The sequence below is a fragment of the Drosophila teissieri genome, chromosome 3L, assembly GCF_016746235.2.
Source record: "Drosophila teissieri strain GT53w chromosome 3L, Prin_Dtei_1.1, whole genome shotgun sequence".
NCBI classification, from domain to species: domain Eukaryota; kingdom Metazoa; phylum Arthropoda; class Insecta; order Diptera; family Drosophilidae; genus Drosophila; species Drosophila teissieri.
The window spans coordinates 19,954,744-19,969,006 of record NC_053031.1 but is presented as its reverse complement, the minus strand read 5'-3'; the positions used below and the strand labels follow the sequence as shown (position 1 = coordinate 19,969,006).

The window sequence follows — 14,263 nt, the reverse complement described above, 5'->3', positions numbered from 1 at the left end:
TTCAATTTATTTGCCAAAAACCAATACTTTTGGTACTCTGAAATGCGAGCTATTTTCGATTTAAATAATTAGCCTGATGCGTGTGCGGTGTCAGTGGGAAAGCCAATGCAGTGAAACCGAAACTCTTGGGTTACCTCAGCTGGGACCCATGCCCCCTTTAAGATTTTCCCCAATTTCCTCGATTCTCCCATACCCGTAACGAGTGGGGAAGTTCGATAAAAGCTGGCCACCAAAATGCCGGCAATGAACCGCAACAAGTTGGCTTTTCCCATCGTTGTTCTGTTAAAAGTCGGTGGGGGAGTGCTCAAATTGTTGATGTGGGTTCTGGCATTTTCCACTAGCCCCTTCGTAGCGTTCAGGGACTTTTCTGAACAATTTCATTTGCGTTTTCGGGTCGTACTAAATTTTTATGGTGTGGAAAAGAAAAATTGAGAAAAAATCAAATCTTATACATACTGCATTTTTTGGGTGTTTTCGTTTGTTTACATTATTCTCGGTTTGCTAATGAAATTGAAATGTTCGATGTCTGAAAGCGTTCTATTAATAAGTTTGTGTATTTTTAGGGAGGCGCTCGCTATTTGCACAGGAGTGTCTGTGAGTGTGGGGGTGGTGGGTGTAATTGACAGCTTCCTCGAGACCTTACAGAATATTATTTTTGGCAACTGGCAGAGACGCAGAATATTCACAACTTGAACTTTGAATCTTATTTTTTTGGGTGTCTGTTCTGTGTCAACATTTGCGCAGAAATACAAATGTTTCCCCTATTTCCATGGTGTTTGCTTGCAAAATATTAAGTAATAAACATGTTCGACTCCTTATTTCTGGCTTCAAAGCCAACCGCGCCGTCGTCTTCTACCATTCAGATTAAACAGGTGTTTTCCGTTTTTTTTTTTCCATTTCTCCTACAACGTTCGCAATGTACATAGGTGCAACTAACCTTAAAAGAAAACATTGAATTCTGATTCGAATTATACTAGTATTTTTTAATTTCCTTAACGCGTATGAGCTACTAAGGGTCTTTTCCAAACTATGACGATTCTAAGTTTAGTTTTTGTTGTTTGTCGATATTTAGTAAGGTGATATACATAAAATATTATTCGCATAATTTCCCTCATGGCCGACGTCGAATCCGCAAAAAAGAAAAACAAAACAAGAAAAATGTATTTTAAGAGGCGTTTGTTTAGTCTTTTCCTGGATGCTCTTCGCTCGCACACTGTCCTAAACTTTTAGCTTAAATATAGAATCGTTTTCAGAAGCTCTGGAACAAACAATTTGTTTGCGATAAGCTTTTATGTACTTCGGGGCATACAGCAATGTTTTGAAATAGAATTAAACTAATAATTGGGCGGAAAACAAAACATAGCCAGCAAAGCTACGAAAACTGGAAAGTTATAAAGTTAAATACCATTTCTCCTACAACGTTCGCAATGTACATAGGTGCAACTAACCTTAAAAGAAAACATTGAATTCTGATTCGAATTATACTAGTATTTTTTAATTTCCTTAACGCGTATGAGCTACTAAGGGTCTTTTCCAAACTATGACGATTCTAAGTTTAGTTTTTGTTGTTTGTCGATATTTAGTAAGGTGATATACATAAAATATTATTCGCATAATTTCCCTCATGGCCGACGTCGAATCCGCAAAAAAGAAAAACAAAACAAGAAAAATGTATTTTAAGAGGCGTTTGTTTAGTCTTTTCCTGGATGCTCTTCGCTCGCACACTGTCCTAAACTTTTAGCTTAAATATAGAATCGTTTTCAGAAGCTCTGGAACAAACAATTTGTTTGCGATAAGCTTTTATGTACTTCGGGGCATACAGCAATGTTTTGAAATAGAATTAAACTAATAATTGGGCGGAAAACAAAACATAGCCAGCAAAGCTACGAAAACTGGAAAGTTATAAAGTTAAATACAAATCTTTTGTTCTATGTTTGCATAAGGAATAGCAGTCAATCCAAATAACACGAGTTGTTGCCAACTATGAAATCAATTGTGGTCCTTGTTTTCATGTTTTACAATAGTTCCTGCTATAAAACGTGTTCCGTTCTGTTAAAAAAAATGGTTCTAATGCTTAGTTTTTTCTTTTGTTGTATATTCATTTGCGCAAAAACCGCAAAAAATGTTGTGGTTCGGCAACGACGCAATCTTATCATCTAATGTTCTAAAAATAGAAGCAACAACTACACCAGCATGTATGGATGGCCCCATCGTCAGTACCGTCCCTGAGCGGGCCTCTGGAACTTGGAGCGAAAATTGTCGCCCAACCTTTTCAGCTCTATCTCGCTATCTATCTCTATCTCTAGCTGTATCTTTATTTGTGTGGGTATAAATAATATGAGGCATGGGCGTCTCTCTATCTGAGTATCTGTATCCGTATCTGTCCCTGTATCTGTATCTGTGTGGTATCGCCTGGTCTGTACAGCAGCATTGAATCTTTTTGCAAATTTCGCTAACAGAAGTATAATTTTCTGCTTTTTAGCTGTGAATTTTGTACTTTTCTTGTTTTTGTTGTTAGAGCGACCGTGTGATCATTTAGCGTCCTGCTAATTTAATTTGAGCTTTCTGTTCTTGTTTGGGATGTCTGTTTTTTTTGAAGTGTATATACTTATATTTGTAAAATTTTCGAGTATTCAAAGATTTTGTTTTGCTATGTGAATTACTTACATTTTAAAATTTCGTAAGCTTGCATTGTCTTGGAGTTTTTGAATTATTATAAAATTCGCGTAACTAAGAACTATTTTATTTACTGGTATCTTTTTCATAAAAGTGAATACTTCTTACTGTATCTTAGAATTAAAAAAGCTTGGCCACTTTGAAATTTATTTATATTCCTTCGAATAAACTGTCAATTCTCAATAAGAAATTTGTCGCCTATAATTAAATTAGAAGTAGTATACTAAATGATTAATATAAAATTTTGCTACATTTTTGGGTTTTAAAATTCCGTAAGAATCAGGCGAGTCAGTGCTTCATGGACAAATAATTATACCCGTTACTTGTGGACTAAAAGGGTATAATACACTTGATAAAAGGAATGTAACAGGCAGAAACGTTACGGCCTCTATTATATTCTATATGTCTATAATCCAGATCAGTAGCTCATTCCATTTAGGCATGGCGTTCCGTGTGGTCCGTGTGAGAACGGCGAGATCTCGGACCACTTCTAAGAATCTACAAATTTTGTCAACAGAGTAACGGTTATCTGTCTTATGCTTTATTTGTTTGTTAAATCTTTCCTACAAATCGTGCGAGATAAAAGGTACTCGGAACATGCTATTGTGAAATATTATTTTTTATTTTTATAAACTTTTTGCGATTGTAACAGCATTGTATTGCGAAAAACAAAAAAAAATTACCGCACCCAGCATACAATTTAAATTTGTATATCATATCAACACGTTTATTGATCACAGCATTTTATATCCGTTCACACCTCCGAATATTACTGTCACTTTGTTTAATCATCCATTTATGACAAGCAAGCAGAAAAAAGGAACATGCCAAATATTTTTTCCTTCCAATTTTCTTTGCTGTCAGGCCTGAAAAGTTTTTTGCGCGTTTCTGAAATAAGCATATAGAAAGCATACATACAGAAAAAATAAGAAACAGTGTCGGAAACATATAAAAAATTGGTTAAGAAAATGAAGCTGTTGTGTAAAAATTTCCACAGCCCGTATCGGGGAATTATAAAAAATTCCACAAGGCTGAACAAAAGAAGTTGCTGGCCCGCTTTTTATTTTAGAGAAAGGGACATTATTTGCGTAATCATTTAACAGAAGATTGCGGTGTGTTAATAACTGACATTGGCAATTGGGGAACATTTGTGTTTGTTTATTGAAATTATAGCATGTAATGGGGGATGCGTAGCAAAAATTCCACAATAAATAATTTGACACTTGAAATCCATTGTCATTGCATAAATTAGACAGAACATGGCAGACCGGGTGGTGGCCATGGCCAAGTCAATGCGAATCACTTGGCTTACTTCCTTCTCATCAACAAAACCAACATTTCTGTGGGTTTCCTAAGAGGTCTCGATATCCTTATTAGATTTGCATATATGCAAATGCACTTGAAGATAGCTAGAGGTCCCTTGACTCCTTTGGCAAACAAGAATTTTCATCTCCTTCTTTGAAATGTTGCTAATTGTTTTGAGTTTTGGTGGCTGCAGAATGAAGGATTAGGTGGATTATGAACGAAGTGGAAGTAATTTCCATAAATATGCAAGAAAGCATACAAAGTCAAGTTAAGATTTGTAAAGTTAGTTTTTAGTGTCTAAATCAAGGTGCGAAATATTCAGAACGGATTGTGTTATTACGATAACTTAAAGCAGTTTATAAACACTTGCATTACTAAGCAGTGTGGTATCAATTGCCCTTAATAGCATCACTTTCATAGATCAAATATACGAATGTTGCCATTTTCGATTGATTTTTTATTTTAATTATTATCAACGGTTTGCCCAATATTTATTTGGCAAGATATCAAGATGTCATTAAAGTTACCTTTCCGTCTTAATGTTAACTCGTTATTTGCATTAGTCGGCTTGAATGCATGGAATGCAATGCAACAGCCACATCGAGAATTACAAGTGCATAAGCTTCATTCTTGTATTGGCAGAGCGTGAAATGAGCGAACCCCAGAACCCGATGACTCTGTTGCCCTGGCTACCAGTTTCCCGAGTTGCCTCTTGATTCCCAACCACTGCGCTCCAACATTCGCCTACACTGCGCGTTTCGGAAGCCAAACATTCGTTTCGACCATGTAAGTGCGCCCCGCAATAAAATCCGCCCACAGATAAGGGCCTAAAAGCGGGGTAGATCGATAAGTCGCGGATTCTGGGGTATGAACGCATGCACTGCCCCATTTAAATGTTAAAACTGAATGCGTTTTTTAGTCATTAGCTGGATGAGATGTTTGCAGAAGAGCAGCGTTAAAGTACACTGAAACTGCATGAAGATAAAATATTCCTTTTTAGTCTATAGTAAATATAATCAAATATAAAATTGAGCATGTTAACCAATTATTTTGGTTTTACGCCGTTGAACTACTAAGAGAGCCAATTGGACATTTAATTCGAGTCAATACCGTACTTAAAAGCCTCCTTGTTTTCCGCCAATTAGCAGAATATCAACGGGACAACGAGACCAACTAGTCACTATCAATGAACGGATTGTTGCATGTACACACAATGTGCAACCGAAAAGTGAAAGCACGCTTTACGCTTTCCTGCTAAATATTTTCTCATTCATACGGTGATTTTGGCTCACACCCCTGCCAAATATGAAGTTTCTGTGAGTTAAAACAACTGAATGGAGCTCAATCAATTTAAGGAATGTAATTGATCAAAGTCATAGTTTGAATAGTTTTTCTTTTTTATTTAGTTATACACAAATTTACCAACCCTTTTCGGAAAGGGCTAAATAAATTATGCTTTGTTGTCAAGTTGTACATGTATTAAACTTATTTTTATTTTATGGAAATATTTTTGTGTCACAGCTTGGCGCAATTATTAACATTGTGCTTATTAAAGCCAAACTAAAACCTGGTACCCATAAAGTGAATGTTGACAAAAAAGAGTTGGTAACCAGGGAAAAATTATTTTGCACACATTGCTGTGGGACCCCAAAAGTCCAAAGTAATTTAATTTGGCCAATAAAAAAGCTTTTTTGCCCCTGCCCCTTGTTTTATACATAACATTACATATTCCTGTGGGGCATGACATGTGTCAAGTGACGGGCAGAAGGCGATGGGTTGACAATCGGTAGTAGATTTAGTTCAAGTTTGCTTTGTGCTGCAGTTTTGTATATTGGTACAATTATGCGGGAATTTTACAGTCAAACGTTTGGATTTGTTCAAGCAAATCAGTGCTGTGACATCTTCTTTAGTAGTTGTTTTGCTGTCTAGTTCAACTAAGATTCATTCAATCAACTGTGATTTATTCAATCTTCAATCTTTTATTTTCATACGAAAATGTTTGTGAAGAAGTCAAATACCCCAACGACAATAAAGCACACTTCTGGCATTTCGGCCAAGTTTATTTAACTTTTCCGCGCCCAAAAGTTTCGGCGAGAAGTTTAACTGAAGACAGATGAAGCCAACCCAGAAGCGTTAAGAAGCAAAATCAAGGTCTTTGCACTTCATTGCTTAAGTTCGGAATTTCTTATCTGGCTTGCAATTGCTGGCCACAGTTCCACCAGTATCTGAAAACCGATGCGGTAATGCAAACACAAGAATGGTTTCAATACAATTAGATTCCAAATTTATGAAAATGATAATCCGGTCTTAAAGTTAAATAAAACCTTTGAACTGAGAACCGTTCCTAAAAAAAATTAAACGAGGAATCGCGAATAACCAAAGTAATATGGATGTCACCTAACAAAGATATAATCATAAATAACTGCATGTAACTTTTGTTGACACTTTGCAAATTTGCATCTCCCAATTACGCACCACAAGTGCGTAAAGATTCCTGGAAATCCGCAAATAATAAACATAAAATTTGACTTGCCAGAACCGTAATTTACATAATTGTAATCTACCCACAACAAAGCTGATAATCTATTCGCCGATTTGGGCAACGTTGTTGCCCTCGGACTTCCCTTCAATTCTCACCTCTGGCCAAGTAGAAAACGTTTTAGGGCCCTTTCAACGCTTTTGTAAGGGAATTGTTTATGTTTGGGCCCAAAGGCCGCCCCTAAATTATGTGGTTTTAACTTGTCATTAATGGCCTTCCCGACTTGCGGTTCCTGAGCGCTGCCACAAGACGGTGTCGATATGACCGGAGGCGAGGTTTTCCCTCGATTCCTCCACCGACTCCTTTTCCAAAAAGAGTCGATTGCCAGCACCGCAGTGCCCCCTACCACATCCTTCGATCCCACCCCCATTCCAACTCCTCCATGCGCATAAATTAAGTGCCTCAATATGCCAAAAGCAACAGACCATCGAATTTATGGGGCGGCTTTGCAGTTCTTCGTTTTAGCAGGCAACTATGCATAAAAGTTATTTACATTCTAAACACATTAAAATAGACTTTTTGTTACATATGAAAAAATAGTTAAAATTAAGTTGTAATTATGTGATATCATTGTCAAAAATATATGTCAGTTATGAGTATCCGTTTTGATCTTCAAAGACTTCAAAAGTATTTGATAAAATAATTGTAACTTAACCGTATCCTCATATAAATATTTTTTTTTGTGATTTCTCTTTTCTTGCGTATATTTTGCAACTGCAAAGGCGACCCTCGCCCAGTCTTAAGATATTTTTCAGCGAAAGCAAGCAATTTAGCAAGAATGTCACGATTCCACATCCCACTCGAAAATTTGCCCATGGGCCTGGCGTGCCAGCGACACAAGAAGCGAAACAATTTTCAATGAAAATATGAAAGGAACTCGCTGTTATCAGTGTCCGCCTACCTGGCGGGCAGTTTTCCCTACCGACAGATTTTCCGCGTTTCTTCTCGGGGCCCTTCGTCATGGGCAATATGTGGGCTTGCCTGTGGTCCCAATTTGAGTGTTTTTGTTTAATAAACAGAATGTAAGTAGAGTAGATTGAAGAAAACAACGCCAGCCAGGCGGTGAAAGTCCACAAAGGGTGTTCTTCCCCACAGTTTTTCTTGTCTTTGTTGCTGCGTTTGTTTGTCATAATTTTTGGGCGGGGCTTCTCTATTAGCATTAATCGCCATCGGAAAAGTGCGAGGAAAATGCGATGTGCCAGTCAATATGCATACCCGGTATCCAGAATACCGGTCAGCTCCAGATATCCACCTCTCCCTGCGCCCAAACACCCCCATAAATTTACGACTCTTGGAGCTTTTAACAACTGTTTGTCCTGCAATTTCCCACAAACGAGAGAGCAGGAAAATTTATGATTATTTTTATGGGCTCTGTGAATTTGCTCTCGCCACCAATTTGGGTGTAAGAAAAAATCGGTAGGAGGAGGCAATACTTGGAAAGGAATAACCTGGATACGAGAGCAAAAGTTTTTTAATAACGTGGCCTCTTCGCTCGCTTTACCAGGAAAACTAAAATGCACCCGTTTGCTTAGCATACTTTGTAGAGTAGGCGCTCTATGAAAGCAATTAACTCCGCTCCACTCGCCGCACTTCATTTGCATCCACGGCCACCACTACACTATGTTATGGGCGTGATACCGCCCTCTTTTCCGCACATGTGGTCCCGCGGAAAAAACACAGAACCAGCTTAAACTCAATTTGCCGCCGAGCTGTGTGACATCCTATATGTTGGCTGATAGTGGGTGTAGATTTGGCTAACATGAATTGATTGAGAATGTCAAAGGGGCTCTTCGCACGGAGGCCATCAGGATTCACATTTGCATTGGCCGGATGCAACAGATGATAGCATTTCACACACATTTTCACTGCGGCAGAACCGAAAATAAATAAACTAAGATTTAGCAGGAAAAAGTCGGATAGATTCTGGATAAAGTTAAAAACTTAAAGGCTTTGGACAAGTTGTGAATTTTTACTTTTAATAAAACTAAAGTTTTAAGTTTTCTACGCTTAATAGCTGCTTGCTGCGAAATTCTTTAATAATTTGTTGATTACCCTGTGGATGAAATCATTTCATTGGCGATATAGCCACCCCTGTTCCTTTTTCCGATACAACTTTTCTTTATTCTATTTTTCTTTACATATATTTTTTATATCATCTTTATTATCTATTTGAAATTTGCAGCTCACGTTTAATATTGGACTTTACTTACTGATGCCCTTTATAATCCACAAGCATTCTTATAAAGCGTCTAATTGTAAAGATGCTGCGTTGACGCTTTCCTGGATAAAAGTCTGATAATCATTTCATTTACATTTTCAGCTTTTTAAACATTTTTAGCTTTTCGCCATGTTGATGCAAGCTAATTTGTTGGCACAGCAAACAAACAGTCCCTTAATTGGCATCGTTAGGGATTTCGCAGCGCAGGACTATGAAAATATACAAAGGGCAAATAATGAATTAATGGAATATCCGCGGAATTCAAATTTGTGTATATTTTTCTTCGTCTATATTATGTTGCTTAAAATGTATAATTTAAAAGTATTTTCATTCCATACTCAACTTCACTCGCTACAAAAAACCATAATATGGTCGATAAACTTTTGCTTGCAATTCGGATGCAACTGATAAATGTCAGGAAGGAATGGAGCAACATCGTGTGCCCCGGAAAAACTTTAATTGAGAGATGGAAGTAAATAACAATTCTGTTAAAAGAAGGCAACGTGAAAACTTATCAGCATCTGTTCCATTGCTCTCCATTCGGCTTTAAAAAATATTTTAATGCGAAAGCATTTATTAATTTTGTCAACAATAAACTGAAAGAGACCGAATTTGTCATATGAATTAACTTCATTTATTTGCTTTTGCCTAAGCATATAAAAGTGGAAAGATATTTTTGGTGCCTGAAAACTGTGCCTAAATAACAAAGAATATATATAGGAATGTAGAGTACAAATGGAAATGGGTAGAAGCTTCAGGCTTATGTAAATTGTATCTAAAGGTCTGAAAAATGTTTTATTTATACGCTCGTTAAAAAAATTCCCTTAATATGAATGTAAAATTGCCAACTTAATTCGGTTCAACAACTTTGGCGCTTCGCTAATTGCTGGATTTTCCGGCCATCAGACGAAGATTTTAAATAACCTTTAACAGCTTTTAATTGCAATGTACATATATATGCAATTTTAATTCAAACAAAATGATTGAAAATGTATATTTTATATTTTGCAGCTCCGGTTTAATATAAACATTGTAAAGCGCTGAAATCGATTCCTAGGACTATATGTTTCTGCGTCCCACGACCCACATATATTCTCCATCAAAATTGTCCTTCACAACAAAATAAGTTATATTTATTCAACGGAAATCAACATTAAAATATTTGCACTTGTGGTTGTGACTACACAAATAATTACAGCACATACTTACAAACTATACAACAAACATATCGCGTAAGTATGGATTTTGTTATATATTGTTTATAAATAGGGGATATACATTATGAAGGGGCTTATGGCATTATTTCTAAAAAACAAAAGCTAGCAAATCATTCATTAAATCAAAGATAAATAATATTTCTCTTTGAGGTACAATGATTTACAAAAATATTCAGTGAATATTTTTTTGGGAAAATGAATGGCTCACATTCATTTAATTGTTGTTCCCAATGTTATCATTCTCCTATCAGATCCATGAAATGTATCATTAGCTACATTTTACATATTTGCGACTTGCAATTTACTTAAAATGTGTTAATTGCTTACTTAATCACAAATGAAAACGAACATGTGCAAAAATTGTGCTATGAGTACAACTCGACTTTCTTATACAATACCTCACACATGGGTGTATATCGCAAATATGTGTTTATACTAATGTGAGTATATATGTATGTAAGTTTCGACGTTTATTTCTCGATTTTCAACGTGAAGTCTGATTCAGCGGCTGGTCGAACTCGCTCAAGTTTTTGCCGCTTTTTCCAGTTAGCTTCGCAGAGCCAAAAGCGTTTTGGCAATTTAGTTTAAAAACTCGGTCCGCTATGCAAATACGAAGCTATTGGCTATTTCATGGTTACACTACTGCTTCATTTCATTTATAGATTTTAGAAATTTACAAGAATGAGAGCCGAGTAAGTCGGCACAACTAATTTGTGACAAACTCAATTAAAAGTTTAATGAAATTAAGGTTTCTTGTTATAGCTTGTTAATATACTGAGACAAGGTCGGGTTACTATTTTTCAAGCGCGAATCGCAGATGTTTTTGTTTGCAACTACAAAATTATTTTAAAACTATGCGGAAATCTTTAATCTTGTATCTTATAAATACAAATCCAAGCTGCTAGACCTTCAACCGCTCCCGCCCTGTAAACTTTTGTTTATTAGCAACTGTTACGGTAATTTACACATTTTATTCTCAGCTCGTATTCATTTCGTATTTATTTTCTTAGAGCTTTAGATACCTTGTATGTCAGCATATGTTATAATGTAAGTAAGATCGCGCCACTCAGCGACACAGACGCAAATCCACTCGCACATGGATCCAGAGCATATTGCTGAAATGGAGAACCACACGATAATTTAATGATAATTTAAAGGTAACTTTTATATAAACAATCAATTTAGTTCTCGCTGAATTGGCGCGTTCTAAAAATAGAATCCGAGCAGTTACAAAAAGAGGCGATTAGTAATATGATACGTTGGCCGGTCGGTTTCCATTGATAGCACTTTACCAGGCATTCGACGACTCTATATATATAAATATCGGAACATTATTATGAAAACAGGAAAAAATTCGTTGCTTATTCATTAGCATGGAGGCGTGTGGGGGGATAAATCCTGAAATACAGACCTCTGAATAAGCCGAAGGTGTTAGCTGACCTATATCTCTCGGATTAGTCTAGGCAAACAGTCAAATCTGAGCAGCCTAAAAATAGCCGAGAGTTTTGTACAGTGTTTAATTAATTTTAGCTTGCTATGACATCTGGTCAATATTTAAATTGTGCTTAATGGTCTTTGACTACTTGCTTTGCTTAGACTCGTTTGTGGATTTTCTAATTATAGTTCTATGTGTTTCGTTAACCGGCTAAGATTTTTATTGATATAAAAAATGATCTAGGTTATTTTGTGGAGTAAAATAGCTTTCTGCAGTCAAGCAACAGGAAAGAATGCCTTTTTCAGCCACATAATAAGTAGATAAATCTATTTCTCGAAGAGTTAAATTGTGCAAAGTACATTCAGTAGAAAGCGCTTATAACCCTGTAAAGTATGCCATGCCCGTTTGCGAGTCCGCCTGTTTGTCCGCCGATCTGTCCATCTCCCCCACTCTTCCTTCAGCCGAGTAAAAGGTATCTAAAAGAATTTGATAATAAAGTCGACGAACACTATTTTTTTTTTTATTGAAAATTCAAACAGAATCCGGAATCACAACAGAACTGAAAAATATGAATGGGAAGCTAAGCTCGAGTCAATAGCTCTTGTTTTCCTTCAGTTATCTACTCACTTTCATCGTAACGCGGAAGTCAGCCAAGGGCGCCCAATTTCCATACAACCGGCAGCCGTCGAAGTCTTACACATTGAAAAATCGAAAAATAAACAAAATTCATTCTATATCGTCTACCGTTTCGATTCAGTTTCGTCGTCGATTAATTCGACAAAAAAAAACCCGAAATCTCGTGAAATGAATACAAGCTTTAGCTGTCATTATTCACGGATCCAAAGCCAAAAGGAAAACAAAGCAAAAGGAGAATAAATTTGTTAAGCGGCAATTAAATGTCTATGGCAACACTTGAAATTCGATTCTAATACGATGGATCGTTTTCTTTTCTGGTTCTATAGAGCGGGCTGAGTGGTCTTATAACTGACATTTTCAAGTGATTATATTGTTCAACCCGATTTCGTTTCGCCCTCAGTCAATTATTTGTTTTTGTTTGCCGACGAAATCATTTGGTTATCTTGTGTTCTTATCAAGTGATTCGGTTGTACTTACGTACTACTTAGGAATACCCAACTAATTCTCTTCGCCTTCCAATAATTTACGTGAGTGTTTGCGGGAACGGCGATATGGCGAATGTGATAGCTCTTGATTGGAGTCGGAGGCGCCGGGTAATTAGCCTAAAAATATGTGTAAGCCCACGCCGAAAGCCGTCGAGTCCATCAATCAATGGAATGGAATGGAGGCGACGACTTGGCTGCTCCGACATTACGTCAAAAACTTATGCTAACTGACTTTGATTGGCGGCGGAGTGAAGCTTTGGCGGTTACAAGTTCAATGGGCTCTATCAGTAAATGAAAATTACTGGAGTCGAATTAGCTCAATCGAATTAGCTCAAGAAGAGTCAATTGAGAGATCTTTCTTCGGTCGAAGGGGTTAAGTAATGCGACAAATCAATGCAAACATTGTTGACTCTAGCAACATTTACATTTACAAACGGATTTTCTGTTAACTAGGTTTTCTAGTGGGATCGAATTTTTAAAGTTAAAGAAAATAACAAAATTCTGTCGACCTAAACGTGCAATTATACTTTTAATGTGATGTTAATTTTCAAACGAAAAGTTAATCATTTCATTCATCCGAATCGATGATAAGCAGTTTGATCATATGTGTGCTACAAGCCATAAAATAGGAATTCGGGATGGATTCGGTTTCGGAAAAAATCCCCGATGCTCTATATCCGACTCCGTGTGATTCCCCACATAGGTTTAAGTTTTTCCTCAGAATCGAACACTTTATCTTTTGAGAGCCTCCACCATTTTCTAATTTTAATTCACAGAGAGCATTGGGATAAGCATTTAATTATATTAACTTTAATTAAACGTTTTGCCGAATCACTTATTGTTACATAAATTGTTAAAATAAAAGAAACCGCTTGGGAGTAAACAGAGAGTATCTTGTTCAAGACAAAAGAGTGCCACTTAAGTATAATCGAACTCTATTAGAAAAGCCGACAAAAATCCAATTACACTTAAAGAGCATTTGATTGGCCGTCATCATCGGATAATTTAAGTAAATGCCAATTAATTGAATCTGACAGAAAAGAAAAGCGAAGACAAAACAAATCGAAAACAACCACATCCAGTTTGGTCAGGTAGCTGTAGCTGGGGGCATCAATAAAAACTAGCAGCTGAAAAAGCTGAAAAAAGCAGAAACCCATTTATAATGTAGTGTCAAATTTGAGGTTTTTGAGGTTTGGAGTTTCGGCATTGTTATCTTGTGACCTGGAAGTCAATGGCCATCGCTGCACTGAGTGGGTAGCTACGGATACGGAGATCTGGGCGCTCGAGGTGCCGCCAGTTGGGCTGGGCACGTTTGTAGATGAGCTTCTTTCCTCGGGTATTTTTTATGCGCCGATTGTAATCTTCGAAGGCCCTAACTGCTTAATTAATGCGTTTTCGCTTTCTACTTTTCGGTTGTCGCGTGGCCAGACGATGACAATGACTAATCAGAAAATAGAAGTAGCTTTTTGTCTTCCCGCCAGTCTTGTTTCTTTTTTCATGTCTTTTTTTGCCCGGCAATTCTTCTTGGGGGGTTAATTGAGAGACCGCCTGCCTTGAGACCGCCTCTGTTTCGTTGGGTTGAGCACACAAATTGCATTAATTTGTGTCTTATTATTTAATAACAAAATAAATAGACAACGGCCGACAACGAACTGGAGGTGGGTTTTTAGCACTTTGCTGGCGCCACTTGCCGACCAATTATTTTAATACCGATCAATTAGGAATCAAGAGAATTGCACGTCGCCAAACAAG

The 14,263-nt window shown here is 36.9% G+C and overlaps 1 protein-coding gene and 1 long non-coding RNA gene across 5 annotated transcripts in view; one reads left to right on the top strand and one right to left on the bottom strand.

The window, feature by feature from the left end:
* LOC122617057 (receptor-type guanylate cyclase Gyc76C) overlaps nucleotides 1-14,263 on the top strand; it is a 40,093-nt gene that overhangs the window by 4,132 nt on the left and 21,698 nt on the right. For all 4 annotated transcript variants that reach the window (XM_043792723.1, XM_043792720.1, XM_043792722.1 and 1 more), the window contains one exon: nucleotides 9,750-9,970. The gene's annotated coding sequence lies outside the window, so the exon portion shown is untranslated. The remainder of the gene's footprint in view (nucleotides 1-9,749; nucleotides 9,971-14,263) is intronic.
* LOC122617065 lies at nucleotides 11,897-12,303 on the bottom strand. Its single transcript, XR_006325932.1, has 2 exons — nucleotides 12,018-12,303; nucleotides 11,897-11,949 (listed from the first exon to the last, which is right to left on the bottom strand). It is a non-coding gene; the product is annotated as an uncharacterized LOC122617065 (long non-coding RNA).